Below are 18,303 nucleotides of genomic sequence, written 5' to 3' on the forward strand. Positions count from 1 at the left end.
AGGGAAGCCCAAAAAGCGGATTCACAACAGAGATGGAAAGGAGGGAGGTGAGCTGCATAAAAAACAATGGACTGGAGAGATTTGTCTGGGATGTTAAGAGTTAACCCAGAGTTTTAGAATTTGAGAATACCCTTTTTATGTAAAATGTCTAGCCTCACCCCTTCCTGCTTATGTAAATATATGTATAAATCTTCCTGGCTAAACCTGTTTTGTTTCTTTGTGAACAAAAGAAAGATAATTTTTTTATTGTATTTGATGTTCCTGAGTTTTGGCTTATTATCTGATGTTGAATATTATTTGTGCTGTATCATTGTTATGGAAAGATAAATGATCATACAATAATGTTTAAGAAAATGAGCTAAAAGAAGATCTAATATCAAAAGACTGAAAAAAATAGCATATGTTGATCCAATGCCACTATGCAAAAATGTACATGTAAGTGAATATGAGGTTCTTAGTTTAACATTCTTATCAGACTGTAAGAAGTTGCTGCAGCGTCACGGCAAATTCAGTGGGTCCTAACTTTTGTTGCTTTAAAGGAGTGGCATCGTGCACTAACCACCTCCGCAGCGACAATTCACTAGGAGGGCGGGCGGCCTGGGGCCACACAGCACACATGCTCCAAGACTGAGCCCCCAAGACTCAAGATCGCACTGCCCCACAAGCACAAAACCACAGCAACAACGGCCTCCTCACGGCACCAGATGTAGAATCTTGCATTTCTCCCTGTTAAATTCATTCTATTAGTCGCTGCCCATTGTTCAAGCTTATCTAGATCCTTCTGAATCCTCTCTCTGTCTTCTCTACTGTTAGCTATCCCTCCTAGCTTTACATCGCCTGAAAAATTGCATCAGTTTACCTTATCTAGATCATTTATAAAAAATGTTGAACAATACTGGGGCCACGACAAAGCCTTGTGGTACCCAACTTGAAGCACTATTCCAATTGGATGTGCTACCATTTATCACCACTCTGAGTACGATCACTGAGCCAGTTATCTATCCACCTAACAGTAGCCTCGTCAGTCCCACAATTGGTCATTTTTTCAATGAGGATAGTGTGAGATACTTTATCAAATGCGTTGCTGCAATCGAGATATACTATATCTACCACATTTCCCTGATCTGCATAGTCAGTGTTTCCATCATAGAAGGAAATTAGTTTAATCAGGTATGACTTGTTTACAACAAACTCACACTAACTCTGTTTAACAATTTTCTTCTCACAAATATTTATAAAACAATTATAGCAGTTTATTTTCTCAATGAAGTAGCAAGTCAACACATTTTTTATTCTATTTTTCACAAATATTTGGGCTTTTCAGCATTTGCCAAAAAGCTGTTAAACAAATAGTAAATGAGCTATAAACACTGATCACACTGAGCGTTTCAGCCGACCTCCCCTCACTGATCACCATCAACATCATGGAGACAACACAGAACAGGTTTATCCCAGAGGATACAAGATTGATACATGTATTTACATTAAAAGGAAAGGGCAGGGCTAAATAATATTATTACCTGAGTGAGCCCACCCCATCCTGATGTATATTTCTGTGGGGTCATCTGTTCTCTCAGAAGGAGGTGGAGCTATGCAAATTTTTCTCTATAATCTTTGCTTGCCAAACTCCATTTTTTTCAAACTTCACTGTCACTTTTTTGCATTCAAATTTTTTTCAAAGCAGATCTTCCTCCATGATCACTGATATCAGAAGCTCCTTCTGAAATTCTAGTAAAGCCATCCATTAAGGAGTTTATCTTGAAAATGGAGATTTACATAGCTCCACCTCCTTCTTTAAGATGAGATGGAAAGGAGGGAGGTGAGCTGCATAAAAAACAATGGACTGGAGAGATTTGTCTGGGATGTTAAGAGTTAACCCAGAGTTTTAGAATTTGAGAATACCCTTTTTATGTAAAATGTCTAGCCTCACCCCTTCCTGCTTATGTAAATATATGTATAAATCTTCCTGGCTAAACCTGTTTTGTTTCTTTGTGAACAAAAGAAAGATAATTTTTTTATTGTATTTGATGTTCCTGAGTTTTGGCTTATTATCTGATGTTGAATATTATTTGTGCTGTATCATTGTTATGGAAAGATAAATGATCATACAATAATGTTTAAGAAAATGAGCTAAAAGAAGATCTAATATCAAAAGACTGAAAAAAATAGCATATGTTGATCCAATGCCACTATGCAAAAATGTACATATAAGTGAATATGAGGTTCTTAGTTTAACATTCTTATCAGACTGTAAGAAGTTGCTGCAGCGTCACGGCAAATTCAGTGGGTCCTAACTTTTGTTGCTTTAAAGGAGTGGCATCGTGCACTAACCACCTCCGCAGCGACAATTCACCAGCAGGGCGGGCGGCCTGGTGCCACACAGCACACAAGCTCCAAGACTGAGTCCCCAAGACTCAAGATCGCACTGCCCCACAAGCACAAAACCACAGCAACAACGGCCTCCTCACGGCACCAGATGTAGACTCTTGCATTTCTCCCTGTTAAAAACCATTCTATTAGTCACTGCCCATTGTTCAAGCTTATCTAGATCCTTCTGAATCCTCTCTCTGTCTTCTCTACTGTTAGCTATCCCTCCTAGCTTTAAGCCCCCGTCACACTAAGCGAGGTCGCTAGCGAGATCGCTGCTGAGTCACAAGTTTTGTGACGCAACAGCGACCTCAGTAGCGATCTCGCTATGTTTGACACGTAGCAGCGACCAGGCCCCTGCTGTGAGATCGCTGGTCGTGTCGGAATGGCCTGGACCTTTTTTTGATCGTTGAGGTCCCGCTGACATCGCTGAATCGGTGTGTGTGACACGGATTCAGCGATGTCTTCACTGGTAACCAGGGTAAACATCGGGTTACTAAGGGCAGGGCCGCGCTTAGTAACCCGATGTTTACCCTGGTTACCATCGTAAATGTAAAAAAAACCAAAACACTACATACTCACATTCCGGTGTCCGTTGCCGTCTGCTTCCCGCACTGACTGACTGCCGGCCGTAAAGTGAAAGCAGATCACAGCGGTGACGTCACCGCTCTGCTGTTAGGGCCAGCGCTCAGTCAGTGCAGAAAGCGGACGCCGGGGGACGTGAAGGTGAGTATGTAGTGTTTGTTTTTTTACATTTTACACTGGTAACCAGGGTAAACATCGGGTTACTAAGCGCGGCCCTGAGCTTAGCAACCCGATGTTTACCCGGGTTACCCGGGGACCTCGGCATCGTTGGTCGCTGGAGAGCCGTCTGTGTGACAGCTCCCCAGCGACCACACAGCGACTAAACAGCGACGCTGCAGAGATCGGCATCGTTGTCTGTATCGCTGCAGCGTCGCTAAGTGTCACGGGGCCTTTACATCGCCTGAAAAATTGCATCAGTTTACCTTATCTAGATCATTTATAAAATTGTTGAGCAATACTGGGACTATGACAGAGCCTTGTGGCACCCCACTTGAAGCATTATTCCAATTGGATGTGCTAAGATTTATCACCACTCTTTGAGTACGATCACTGAGCCAGTTATGAATCCACCTAACCGTAGCCTCGTCAGTCCCACAATTGGTCATTTTTTCAATTAGGATAGTTTGAGATACTTTATCAAATGCATTGCAGAAATCGAGATATACTATATCTACCACATTTCCCTGATCTGCATAGTCAGTGTTTCCATCATAGAAGGAAATTAGCTTAATCTGGTATGACTTGTTTGCAACAAACTCACACTAACTATGTTTAACAATTTTATTCTTACAAACATTTATAGAACTAATTTAGCAGTTTGCTTCCTCAATGAAGTAGCAATTCAGCACATTTTTCATTCTATTTTTCACAAATATTTGGGCTTTTCAGCATTTGCCAAAAAGCTGTTAAACAAATAGTAAAAGAGCTATAAACACTGATCACATTGAGGGTTTCAGCCGACCTCACCTCACTGATCACCATCAACATCAAGGAGACGACACAGAACAGGTTTATCCCAGAGGAAACAAGATTGATACATGTATTTACATTAAAAGCAAAGGGCAGGGCTAAATAATATCATTACCTGAGTGATCCCACCCCATCCTGATGTATATTTCTGTGGGGTCATCTGTTTTACCAGAAGGGGGTGGAGCTATGCAGATTTTTATCTATAATCTTTCCTTGCCAAATTCCATTTTTTTTCACACTTTTGTCACTTTTTTGCATTCAAATTTTTTCCAAAGCAGATCTTCCTCCATGATCACTGATCTCAGACGCTGCTTCTGAAATTCTAGTAAAGCCATCCATTAAGAAGTTTGTCTGGAAAATGAGGATTTCCATAGCTCCACCTCCTTATTTAAGATGAGATGGAAAGGAGGGAAGTGAGCTGCATAGAAACCAATGGACTGGAGAGATTTGTCTGGGATGTTAAGAGTTAACCCAGAGTTTTAGAACTTGAGAATACTCTTTTTATGTAAAATGCCTAGCCTCACCCCTTCCTGTTTATGTATTTATATGTATCAATCTTCCAGGATAAACCTGTTTTGCTTTTTTTGTGACTAAAAGAAAGATAATTTTTTTATTGTATTTGATGTTCCTGAGTTTTGGCTTATTATCTGATGTTGAATATTATTTGTGCTGTATCATTGTTATGGAAAGATAAATGATCATACAATAATGTTTAAGAAAATTAGCACAAAGAGGATCTAATATCAAAAGGCTGAAAAAGGAGCATATGTTGATCCAATGCCGCTATGCAAAAATGTACATATAAGTGAATATGAGGCTCTTGGTTTAAAATTCTTATTAGACTGTATGAAGTTGCTGCAGCGTCATGGCGAACTCAGTGGGTCCTAACTATTGTTGCCTTAAAGGAATGGCGTCATGCACTAACCACCTCCGCAGCGACAATTCACTAGGAGGGCGGGCCGCCTGGTGCCACACAGAGCACACATGCTCCAAGACTGAGTCCCCAAGACTCAAGATCGCACTGCCCCACAAGCACAAAACCACAGCAACAACGGCCTCCTCACGGCACCAGATGTAGACTCTTGCAATTCTCCTTGTTAAAATCCATTCTTTTAGTCGCTGCCCATTGTTGAAGCTTATCTAGATCCTTCTGAATCCTTTCTGTCTTCTCTAGTGTTAGCTATCCCTCCTAGCTTTACGTCACCTGAAAAATTGCATCAGTTTACCTTATGTAGATCATTTATAAAAATGTTGAACATTACTGGGACTATGACAGAGCCTTGTGGCACCCCACTTGAAGCACTATTCCAATTGGATGTGCTAAGATTTATCACCACTCTTTGAGTACGATCACTGAGCCAGTTATGAATCCACCTAACCGTAGCCTCGACAGTCCCACAATTGGTCATTTTTTCAATTAGGATAGTTTGAGATACTTTATCAAATGCGTTGCAGAAATCGAGATATGCTATATCTACCGCATTTCCCTGAACTGCCTAGTCAGTGATTCCATTATAGAAGGAAATTAGTTTAATCTGGTATGACATGTTCGCTTCAAACAAACGCTAGCTCTGTTTAACTGTTTTATTGTTGCAAATATATGTAGAAAACATAACAATTTATTTTCTCAATGAAGTAAAATTTCAGCATACTATTTCGACTTTTCACAAATATTTGGGCTTTTCAGCATTTGCCAAAAATCTGTTAAACAAATAGTAAAAGAACTATGAGCACTGATCACATGGAGCGTTTCATCTGACCTCCCCTCACCAATCACCATCAACATCATGGAGATGACACAGAACAGGTTTAGCCCGGAGGATACAAGATTGATACATGTATTTACATAAAGAAGAAGGGGCGGGGCTAAATATTATCATTAGCTGAATGAGCCCACCCCACCCTGATATATATTTCTGCGGGGTCTAGTCAGTGGATATTAGGGCCAGGACTACGGTCTCTTCTGACATTTCCTTTCCACTTGTATAGAAGTTTCTGGCATCTGTTTTCCCAGAAGGGGGTGGAGCTATTCAAATTTTTCTCTATAATCTTTGCTTGCCAAATTCCTTTTTTTTTCAAAGTTTGGTCACTTTTTTGCAGTCAAAATTTTTAGAAAGCAGATTGTCCTCCATGATTACTGATCTCAGAGGCTCCCTCTGAAATTCTTAGTAACTAAAGGTCAGTCAGAAGTCTTGAGTTTGATTAAAACACCAATGAATGAACCAGACTCACAGATAATAGTAAGAACCCAGAGAATTGGGAACAAAACTTGTAATTATTTTATTTGTGCTCCTGCCTTGTTGTACAGGTGCAGAACATGAATGTGTTGATGTCTTTGCTGAGGATATGGAGGTTCCTCGGTTGTAGGTGTAATAAGTGCGCATCTGCAGGCTGGGAATGTCTGTACAAAATACAATGTGACCAATGATCACAAACTCTTCCTTCTCCTTCCTTCTAAACGCTCAAATATTTGTGAAAAATAGGAAGTTATAACTATAAATGAAACTTATGTTTATATATCTTAGAGTTTTCTCTGATTCTGAGTATTATCTCTGAGTCTTGGTCGTTCCTTCATCTTTTGACTAAGCACAAGTCTTCCAACTGAGCTCTATTTTTTAAGAAATGCAGGAAAAGCCTCAGGGATCAGCAATCAGGGAGGAATGTTTAACGCCACCCCAGTCCTGGTTATCTGCATAGTGAGATAAGCCCTGCCCCTTCTTGCAATTGTACAAATATTGGCAGGACTAGCCCCGCCCCTTCCTGTTTATTTGCATACATGTATCACTTGTGTCGTCTCCATGATGTTCATGGTGATCGGGGAGGTCGGATGAAACGCTCCATGTGACCGCTAGCTCTGTTATTAATTGTTTGTCAGCTGTTTGGTAACTCTGAGAAGCCTGAATATTAACAAAAAAAGAAAGATGAGAAATACTTATAGTGTAAACAGTTGTGGTAACAATTTGGGCTTTTCAGCATTTGCCAAAAAGCTTTTAAACAATTAGTAAAAGAGCTACAAACACTGATCACCATCAATATCATGGAGACGGCACAGAACACGTTTATCCCGGAGGATACAAGTATTTACATAAGTAGGTAGGGGCGGGGCTAAATATTTAACATTTAAAGAGGTATTCTCAAGTTCTTAAATTGCTTTAATTAGGTAGACAGTATTAAAATAGGCAAGTTAGCAATTGACTTTTTTTATCTGCTGTCATTCTCTTTCAAAAAAGCTTTTGTCATTTACAGCTAATTTCAATGACGCTCCAGACCCTGGAGTGAGGACTTACACCCCATGAGAGGGGTTAACTCTTAACTTCCCAGACAGCTCTCTTCAGTCCTTTCATTTGTATACAGTAGCTGCTCACCATCTTCAAGAAGGGGGTGGAGCTATGCAGATTTTCACTGTCTAGACAAATTCCCCAATTGTTTTCTGGACCTTTGATCATCAGTAAATATCTTCATCCTTTGTCTTCCTTAACAAAGGTCTTCTCATAACAGATCTTCTTCATGCAATTGGCCAATATTCACAAACTCATCCTTCTTGCTAATCTGCATATTTTGGTAGGATAAGCCCCACCCTTTCCTGCTAATATACATACAGTAGTAGGACTAGCCCCACCGTGTCCTATCTATGTAAATACATTGTATCAGTCTTGTATCTTCCCGTATAATCCTGTTCTGTGTCGTCTCCATGATATTAGGCTACTTTCACATTTGCGTTTGGAGCCGCTGCGGAGGGCTGTGGATTTCCTCCGTGAAGCCCCGCCCTCCGCCGCTAGCTCCGCCTACTTCTGCATGCGGCCTGGGTACCTATATTTAACATTAGGTACGCAGGTCGTGCCGCAGTATGCGGATGCTGCCGCATGCGTCGTTTTGATGATGCGGCGACCAGCGTAGGACGCAGCTCGTAGCAATTTTTTTTTTTTCCGCATCGTCAAAACGACGCATGCGGCAGCATCCGCATACTGCGGCACGACCTGCGTACCTAATGTTAAATATAGGTACCCAGGTCGCATGCAGGCCGCATGCAGAAGTAGGCGGAGCTAGCGGCGGAGGGCGGGGCTTCACGGAGGAAGTCCACAGCCCTCCGCAGCGGCTCCAAACGCAAATGTGAAAGTAGCCTTAGATGGTGGTCGGGGAGGTCGGATGAAACGCTCCATGTGATCAGTGTTTCAATAATTGTTCAGTAGTCTTTCTCGTGCAGGATGGAGATTTCTCGATGATCGTTGGTCTTGTATCTTCTTCCGGCAATCTTCAGTGATTACACCGGTGTACGGTGATTCCGGTGCCAACGATGTCTGGACGGTTTTATATGGCGTTTATGGAGCTGATTAGGAATATGACTTTGGTTTTGACAGATTGGCTCTAGTTTCTGAGATATTTAATGTCATAACTAATTAATTAATCACAGGAGATTTCTGGCATCAAAAAGTGAACAAGTGTCTTTTATGGCATTGTAAGCTACAAATTAAAATATAAGCTAATTATACAGGATATTTCATTACTTCAGACTCTGCTAGAATCAAAAGAGCAAAAGCGACAGCGTCTGTTATCACACACAAGTCACATTGGGGGACGGATTATATTCATGGATGAATCATCTCAAAACTAGAATCAGTTCAGAAAAATATCTAAAAATCAATTAAAAAAAACCCTCGTTATACCTCAGCTACAACATCTGATCTTAATCAAAACACCAAGGACCCTCAGTGCCACATAATATACTCATCATCTATCCCACAAAAAGGCAAGACTCACTGCTATCAGCAGAGACTGCACAGAACCAGGTTTATCCCGGAGGATACAATATTGATACAAGTATTTACATAAACAGGAAGGGGCGGGGCTACGCATTCTCATTACCTGAGTGAGTCCCCCCCACCATCCTGGGCCCTCCTGTGGGTCTCATTATAAAGTCGGGACCATTGTCTCTTCTGACGTTTCCTTCCTACTTGTACAGAGAACTTTCTGGAATCTGTTTCCCTACAAGGGGGTGGAGCTATGCAGATTTTCTCTATAATCTTCGCCAAATTCCTCAGTGGAACTTTTCTCAGTTGAGCTCTTTGATCGTCGATCTTCCCCCATAATCACTAATCACAGAAGCTTCTTCTGAAATTCTTAATAATTAAAGCTCAATCAGAAGATTTGAGTTTCATTAAAAGGCCAAAGTGCCCGGAATCATGGAGAACACTAAAACTGGGGAACATGAGCTCAAAATATATTTATAACTTATTTCCTATTTTTCTCAAACATTTGAGCTTTTCAGCATTTGTTAAAAAGATATTAAGTAATTAGTAGAAATAAAAGCCCTGAATGTTTCATCACCATCAATATCATGGTAGAAATCCTCTCCTGGAACCGACGATGGATTTCCCAGGAGGGGGAGGATGTCACGTGGAGACGGTCGCTCTTCTGTCTGGTGGAGGAGGATGAACGGCTCGCGGCTTCCATTGGTGATGGCTCCTTTATCACCGATCTGGCACCAATAGTCGTCTATGAGCAATGTGAGCCGGAGCCCAGTGAACGCGGTAGGAAATGAGTACTGGTGCTGATGACGCTGGACGGATGGGGATGGGCTGGGGTGAGAGGTAGAAGGACACATGGAGGAATTGCTATCTGCCGCCTCCTGTGTGGGTCATTTATTGCTTCTTTCAGGACCTTTATAGCTTTTGGAGGGCGGAGTTACTAGCGGATAACCCATAAGGAGGCGGAGCTATGCAAATGTCCTACTCTGGTTTTGCTTCCATTAATACCTAAGTGGAGGCTTTCCTATCTGCAGTCAGTGACCAAAGTTCTCTAGAGACAGTGGACCTTCCTGAAGATCTATCAGCAGTTTTTTCATTTCACTAGATGAAAATCTGATAATGATTTATAACAATCTCAGATAATAAGACTTTACTTGCTTATATCAACTACAGAAATAACTATTCTTTCTTTTGTTTACAAATATTTGGGCTTTTCAGCATTCGCCAAAAAGCTGTTGAACAAATAGTAAAAGAGCTACAGACACTGATCACATGGAGCGTTTCATCCGACCTCCCCGATCACCATCAATATCATGGAGACGACACAGAACAGGATTATACAGGAAGATACAAGACTGACGCCCCTAATCTACATATTGTAGTAGAATAAGTCCCGCCCCTTCCCGCTAATCTACATATGGCAGCAGCATTAGCCCCGCCCCTTCCTGCTAATCTACATATTGTAGTACAATAAGTCCCGCCCCTTCCTGTTTATGTAAATACATGTATCAATCTTGTATCCTCCGGGATAAACCTGTTCTGTGTCGTCTCCATGACATTGATGGTGATCGGGGAGGTCGGATGAAACGCTCCATGTGATCAGTATTTGTAGCTATTTTCCTTTTTGTTTAACAGCTTTTTGGCGAATGCTGAAAAGTCCAAACATTTGTAAAAAACTGAAAGATGAGAAATAATGATTTTGTTTCTGCTGATTCCAGTGTGGTTTTGGTTAAGATCAGATGTTCTAACTGAACTATATCATAGATATTGAAAGCAATAATCAGGGGCCGAGGTTTATTTATCTGATTTAGCATATTTTGCGGAATTGTTTCTAGTTTTGAGATAATTCATCCATGAAAATAATCCGTTCCCCCGATGTGATGTGTGACGGGGTTTGCGACAGAGCAGCAAGAGACACCAGGCCGATAAACAATCCAACAAGATTTATTGGAACAGGGGACTGGGACAACACAAATGAAAGTAATTCTGTAGCGTCCACAATGAGTCCACGCAAAGGGACCAGATCCGTGGGCACCACCCGGCAATCCGACGCCAGGGAAATAGAAATAGCCTTTGAGTCAATTCAATGGCTCCAGCAGATGAGGGACACAACACAGTCCAACATGGCAGCTTTAAACCCTCCACACACAGGCAACAGGATCTCGCCTCAGCATAAGATCCCAGCCCTTCCCAAGTCACCACACAACTACAGTCTTCAGATTCAGTCCTTAAATCCAGTAGGGTGGTGAGACCTCACAATTCCATGTGGCAAAATGATCTCCAGTCTCCATACATGATACCAGGATCCAGCTGCAGCTGCAGATCCTTGCCCTTCAAAGCACACAGCATCAACTAACTTAACATGTGGCTTGTTGTCCTACCACTCTTAGTATCTGTGCCAAACAAAGGGGCTGATCCCAACACCCACCCCCTTAAACATAGCTCCAAGGATTAAGAAAGTTCCAGCAACCCTGTCTGCAGTCTCTCTACAGGTTTGTGTACTGTAGACGCCCCCTGCAGAGGGAAACAAAGACAAGCATGCCCCCACCAGATACAGGGCCAGGAATGCTAATGTAAGCCTGATTAAAGGCCCCGTCACACATAGCGAGATCGCTGCTGAGTCACAAGTTTTGTGACGTAACAGCGACCTCAGTAGCGATCTCGCTATGTGTGACACGTACCAGCGATCAGGCCCCTGCTGTGAGATCGCTGGTCGTGTCGGAACGGCCTGGGCCGTTTTTTGGTCGTTGAGGTCCCGCTGACATCGCTGAATCGGTGTGTGTGACACCGATCCAGCGATGTCTTTACTGGTAACCAGGGTAAACATCGGGTTACTAAGCGCAGGGCCGCGCTTAGTAACCCGATCTTTACCCTGGTTACCAGCGTAAATGTAAAAAAAACAAACACTACATACTCACCATCTGATGTCCGTCAGGTCCCTTGCCGTCTGCTTCCCACACTGACTGAGCGCCGCAAAGTGAAAGTGAAAGTACAGCACAGCAGTGACGTCACCGCTGCGCTCTGCTCTCACTGTACGGCGGCACTCAGTCAGAGCAGGAAGCAGACGGCAAGGGACCTGACGGACATCAGATGGTGAGTATGTACTGTTTGTTTTTTTTGGTAACCAGGGTAAACATCGGGTTACTAAGCGCGGCCCTGCGCTTAGTAACCCGATGTTTACCCTGGTTACCCGGGTGCTGCAGGGGGACTTCGGCATCGTTGAAGACAGTTTCAACGATGCCGAAGTCGTTCCCCTGATCGTTGGTCGCTGGAGAGCGGTCTGTGTGACAGCTCCCCAGCGACCACACAATGACTTACAAACGATCACGGCCAGGTCGTATCGCTGGTCGTGATCGTTGGTAAATCGCTATGTGTGACGGGGCCTTAAAGTATGATCCATGTGTACAGGCTGGGGGGACACTCTGTTACATGATTTTTCTGCGATAAAAAGTGCAATGGATTTTGGTGTTTTGACTCTAACATTGTCTTAAATATTATAAGTTTATAAAAGACACTTTTTCAATTTTTGAAGCCAGAATTCTACCGTAATTAACTATTAAATATCTTTGAAACTAGAGCCAATGTGTCAACACCAAAGTCACATTGTTAATCTAAAGAATATTTCTGATCACAAAAGACCTTTGTTGAGGAAGACACAGGATGGAGACCTTCATCAATGACCAAAGCTCCACAAATCTCTCCGCTAAGGAAGTTGCCAAAAAGATGAAGATTTGCATAGCTCCAGCCCCTTGTAGAAAGTGGCTACTAATGAAGGGAGGTGTCAGAAGAGGCCGCTGGATCCACCTTAAACCCATTCAGAGCCCATAAGAAGATGGCGTGGAGCCTTAGGACTGTTCCCTGGAAACCCGAGGATTAGACAGAAGTGTTTAATTACAGTAGATTTCTGGCTTCAAAAACTGAAAAAGTGTCTTTTATAAGTTTATAATATTTAAGACAATGTTAGAGTCAAAACACCAAAATCCATCACATCTGTTATCACACAAACATCACATGGGGGGAACGGATCATTTTCATGGATGAATTATCTCAAAACAAGAAACAATTCAGCAAAATATCCTAAATCCGATAAATAAACCTCGGCCCCTGATTATTGATTTCAACATCTGATCTTAATCAAACCACCAAAAACAAACTAGAATCAGCAGAAAAAAAACATTATTTCTCATCTTTCTGTTTTATAAAAATATTTGGGCTTTTCAGCATTAGCCAAAAAGCTGTTGAACAAATAGTCAAAGAGCTACAGACACTGATAACATGGAGCGTTTCATCCGACCTCCCCGATCACCATCAACATCATGGAGACGACACAGAACAGGTTTATGCTGGAAGATACAAGATTGATACATGTATTTACATAAACAGGAAGGGGCGGGGCTACACATTCTCCTTATCTGAGTGGTCTCATTATAAAGTCGGGACCATTGTCTCTTCTGACGTTTCCTTTCTACTTGTACAGAGAAGTTTCTGGAATCTGTTTCCCCAGAAGGGGGTGGAGCTATGCAGATTTTCTCTATAATCTTCGCCAAATTCCTCAGTGGAACTTTTCTCAGTTGAGCTCTTTGATGGCCGATCTTCCCCCATAATCACTGATCACAGAAGCTTCTTCTGAAATTCTTAATAATTAAAGCTCAATCAGAAGATTTGAGTTTCATTAAAAGGCCAAAGTGCCCGGAATCATGGAGAACACTAAAACTGGAGAACATGAACTTAAAATATAATTAGAAGCTATTTCCTATTTTTCTCAAACGTTTGAGCTTTTCAGCATTTGTTAAAAAGATATTAAGTAATTAGTAGAAATAAAAACCCTGAATGTTTCATCCCCATCAATATCATGGTAGAAATCGTCTCCTGGAACCGACGATGGATTTCCCAGGAGGGGGAGGATGTCACGTGGAGACGGTCGCTCTTCTGTCTGGTGGAGGAGGATGAACGGCTCGCGGCTTCCATTGGTGATGGCTCCTTTATCACCGATCTGGCACCAATAGTCGTCTCCGGTCTATGAGCAATGTGAGCCGGAGCCCAGTGAACGCGGTAGGAAATGAGTACTGGTGCTGATGACGCTGGACGGACGGGGATGGGCTGGGACGAGAGGTAGAAGGACACATGGAGGAATTGCTATCTGCCGCCTCCTGTGTGGGTCATTTACTGCTTCTTCCAGGACCTTTATAGCTTTTGGAGGGCGGAGTTACTAGCAGATAACCCATGAGGCGGAGCTATGCAAATGTCCTACTCAGGTTTTGCTTCCATTAATATCTAAGTGGAGGCTTTTTCCAGCTGCAGTCAGAGACCAAAGTTCTTTAGAGACAGTGGACCTTCCTGAAGATCTATCAGCAGTTTTTTAATTTCAGTAGATGATAATCTGATAATGATTTATTACAATCTCAGATAATAAGACTTTACTTGCTTATATCAACTACAGAAATAACTATTCTTTCTTTTGTTTACAAATATTTGGGCTTGTCAGCATTCGCCAAAAAGCTGTTGAACAAATAGTAAAAGAGCTACAGACACTGATCACATGGAGCGTTTCATCCGACCTCCCCGATCACCATCGATATCATGGAGACGACAAAGAACAAGTTTATACAGGAAGATACAAGAGTGACGCCCCTAATCTACATATTGTAGTAGAATAAGTCCCGCCCCTTCCTGCTAATCTACATATTGTAGCAGCATTAGCCCCGCCCCTTCCCGCTAATCTACATATTGTAGTAGCATTAGCCCTGCCCCTTCCTGCTAATCTACATATTGTAGCAGCATTAGCCCCGCCCCTTCCCGCTAATCTACATATTGTAGCATTAGCCCTGCCCCTTCCTGCTAATCTACATATTGCAGCATTAGCCCTACCCCTTCCCGCTAATCTACATATTGTAGCATTAGCCCTGCCCCTTCCTACTAATCTACATATTGTAGCAGCATTAGCCCCGCCACTTCCTGTTTTTGTAAATACTTGTATCAATCTTGTATCCTCGGGATAAACCTGTTCTGTGTCGTCTCCATGATATTGATGGTGATCGGGGAGGTCGGATGAAACGCTCCATGTGATCAGTGTCTGTAGCTCTTTGACTATTTGTTCAACAGCTTTTTGGTGAATGCTGAAAAGTCCAAACATTTGTAAAAAGAAAGATGAGAAATAGTGATTTCTTTTCTGCTGATTCCAGTGGGTTTTTGGTGTTTTGATTAAGATCAGATGTTCTAACTGAACTGTATCATAGATATTGAGAGCAATAATCAGGGGCCGAGGTTTATTTATCTGATTTCTGATATTTTGCTGAATTGTTTCTAGTTTTGAGATAATTTATCCATGAAAATGATCCGTTCCCCCAATGTGATGTTTCTGTGATAACAGATGTGATGGATTTTCGTGTTCTGACTCTAACATTGTCTTAAATATTATAAGTTTATAAAAGACACTTTTTCAATTTTTGAAGCCAGAAATCTAGTGTAATTAATTAATTAACGATTAAATATCTCAGAAACTAGAGCTGTTGGGTTGAACAATTAATAAAATGTTCAATTCTCTAGTTGCCTACTCCTGGCCTAATGGATATTGATCAGGTGCGCACTATAGAAATACACCACACAGTCAGATGTATACTCTCCTTGATCAATCTGTGGCTCAGCTCCAAGAAGGACTTTATTTGGCTTAAAACACAAGCTTATATATTTCCTGTAAGGGGCCTCGGTTAGCTCTAAAATGGGAGTGATCGGATGTATTTCATTGGTTAGTGGGTTGGGCAATGAGCAAGTCCATGGGCGGATCCATGAGGTCATCAGGGTGGGTTGGTCCATGAGGTCATCAGGTTGGGCGTCACTGTGGGTGGATCCATGAGGTCATCAGGGTGGGCGTCATCTTGGATACTAGCACATGGTGTGCTGATACAGGAAATGGCAGCCACCTTTAGGGTCTCATTGATCATCTTAGATACCAGCACATGGCTCTGATACAGGAAATGGCAGCCATCTTTAGGGTCTCATTGATCATCTGAGGAAACTTAAGTAAGGTTAAACAATACAACTTATGGGTTGCTTCTCTCAATCTCTTATGTCTTATGTCTTGAGGTTAATTAAGTATTTGATCTTATGGCTCTCCTCAACAGTCCCCCCTAAATACTTTATTAACCACCTTTTTTTATCTTGATCCCACCGTGGTTCCCTAACCCACCGGTGTTAAGTGTCACTATGACATCAGAGGCTTCATGACAATATGGATGCTATAGACACCAGAGAATGTGTGACCAATTATGGGTATACCGAGGAGGTACATCGGAGCACGTTACCCATGTCCTCGGGACTTTCCTACCTGCTGGATCTATTACTCTCCAATCTCCCATCTCCATGGTTACATAAAATACACATGTGACTAACCCTGATGTACACATCCTAGATCTGACCGTCTCACCCGGTTGGGGGGGAATTGGAGTTTTCACCAGTTTGAGACAAGTTTTCCCTTGTGGAAAACCTCCCTTTGTAGCTGGACTTTGACAAGCAGGTCAGATCCTACTCTGTCCCTAACTAACAAGTTTACAATGTGAGAGATGGATCCAGGAGGCGCTCAGCAACCCTGACCGAAGTATGAGTAGTCAGGAGCACTTGGTAGGGACCCTTAAATCTCGACTCCAGGGATGTCTTTCTGATGCACTTCTTTACCAGCACGTAGTCACCAGGTTGGAAAGTATGGGTACCTTCACTAGTATCTGGACCTGGAATGGATGATAAAACTTGTACATGTGTTACTGACAGTTCTTTAGTAACAACAATTACATAATTTACAAGAGTATCACTTCCTAAGGCTAGCTGTTGTGGAAAATATTGACCCAACCTTGGAGGCCCCCCAAAAAGAATCTCGAATGGTGTGAGTTTAGTGGGACCCCTTGGAGTGTTTTTGACTGAGTATAAGGCAACGGGCAAAATATCTGTCCAAGTCTGACCTGCTGACTGGCTTTCAGTATTTTATTTTTGAAGGTGCCATTCAGTGTTTCTACTTTCCCACTGCTCTGGGGGTGATATGGAGTATGTAAATCCAAATCAGCTCCCACCAATGTCCATAGTTCCTTAGTGCTGCAATGAATGTGGGTACTTGGTCACTCTCAATCACCTCTGGGACCCCATATCTGCAGACTACATCAGTCTCTTAACAGTCACTCTGGCAGTCATGTTGGTTACTGGATAGGCTTTGGGCCATCCTGAGAACATGTCAGTCACTACCAGTACATACTCGCACTTCCCTACTTTTGGCATTTGAATGTGATCTATCCGAATTCTCTGAAAGGCATAGCCAAATGTTTCTGAGTAACTTTCTGAGGCGGTGCTGGATTGCATGTTGCACACACAAGGCAGGACTTACAATATTTTTGGGTGACAGTAGAGATTCCAGGTGCCATATAAGTCTTCCAAATCAGGTCATTCATCCGATTCTTGCCTCTGTGGGTGATACCGTGTGCCCATTCTGTCACAGAGGGGTACAGATTACGGGGTAAACAGACCTTTTTGTTCATCCTCCAGACTCCATCTTCATCCTTTTTAGCTCCTCCTTCTTGCCATGACTTCTTTTCATCATCTGATGTCTTGTCTTGATGTAGATGGATAATCCTCATAAGAGAGCCCTTAGTCCCTTCTTCAGTGTCTTCTGACACGTACACCGCTGCTTTCTCTTTCCCAAATGGATCCGCAGCATAGGTTTTTGCTGTTTTGTCAGCAAAGAAGTTCCTCTTTGCTTCTGGAGAATCCAATCTCCCGTGAGCTTTGATCTTGATCACTGCAACCTCCAAAGGTAGATCTAGAGCGGCCACAAGTTCTTGCATGGTAGCAGCATGTTTTACAAGAGTGCCACTGGACATTAGGTATCCTCTGGCTGCCCAGATACTGCCGAAGTCATGAGCCACTCCGAAAGCGTATCTTGAATACTTGTAGATGTTGACCATCTTCTCCGTCACTTCCTGACAAGCCAACGTCAAAGCCTTAAGTTCCGCTTCTTGTGCAGACATGTGCGGTGGTAGGGATCCGGCTGAGATGACCTGGTCATGTGTAACCACGGCATATCCCTTATGGAACCTTCCTGTTTCATCTGCAAATCTGGAACCATCAGTGAAGAACGTCAGGTCAGCATGTGGGAGTGGGTCTTCAGACACGTTTTTCTTGGAGGCTGCTTCTTCCTGCATTTGTTCGAGACAGTCATGATCCTCTGAGTGTGTAGAGGCATCTTTTCCGAGAGCATCAGTATCATCATCCACATCCCCCCTGGAAAGAGGAAGCAGCGTGGACGGGTTGAGGATGGTGCAGCGGACAAGAGTGACATTATCCGGAATCAAGAGGGAACATTGGAGTCTCATATGACGCTGCACCAACAGATGTTTAGGTTGCAAGAATAGCAATTATGTCGTGTGGAGCCATTAAGAGAACTGGATGTCCTCAGATGATGTCAGAATTTGGGATTCCAAGAGCTGGTGCAGACTGTATGGCCTGTTTAAGAGCGTAGAAAGCTTCCACGGATTTGGTACATAGTGGAAACGATGACGTCTTCAGGTCATCGTACAATGGCTGCATCAGCTTGGAGGCATTTGGAATCCATTGGCGACAATAAGTGATAGGTCAGCCAGCTCATCCGAGGCCCATG

General features: G+C 42.6%; 1 protein-coding gene and 4 pseudogenes across 1 annotated transcript in view; all 5 read right to left on the bottom strand.

The window, feature by feature from the left end:
• The window catches only part of LOC143804169 (uncharacterized), a 196,221-nt gene extending 179,401 nt beyond the window's left edge, over positions 1 to 16,820 (bottom strand). The window contains exon 1 of the mRNA XM_077281985.1: positions 16,786 to 16,820. The gene's annotated coding sequence lies outside the window, so the exon portion shown is untranslated. The remainder of the gene's footprint in view (positions 1 to 16,785) is intronic.
• LOC143810777 (U7 small nuclear RNA) lies at positions 1,312 to 1,373 on the bottom strand (annotated as a pseudogene).
• Positions 3,828 to 3,889, bottom strand: LOC143810759 (U7 small nuclear RNA; annotated as a pseudogene).
• LOC143810786 (U7 small nuclear RNA) lies at positions 9,872 to 9,933 on the bottom strand (annotated as a pseudogene).
• On the bottom strand, positions 12,875 to 12,936 carry LOC143810782 (U7 small nuclear RNA; annotated as a pseudogene).
• Positions 16,821 to 18,303: the final 1,483 nt, after the last annotated feature.

Source organism: Ranitomeya variabilis, chromosome 2, assembly GCF_051348905.1.
Source record: "Ranitomeya variabilis isolate aRanVar5 chromosome 2, aRanVar5.hap1, whole genome shotgun sequence".
In the NCBI taxonomy this organism is placed as follows: domain Eukaryota; kingdom Metazoa; phylum Chordata; class Amphibia; order Anura; family Dendrobatidae; genus Ranitomeya; species Ranitomeya variabilis.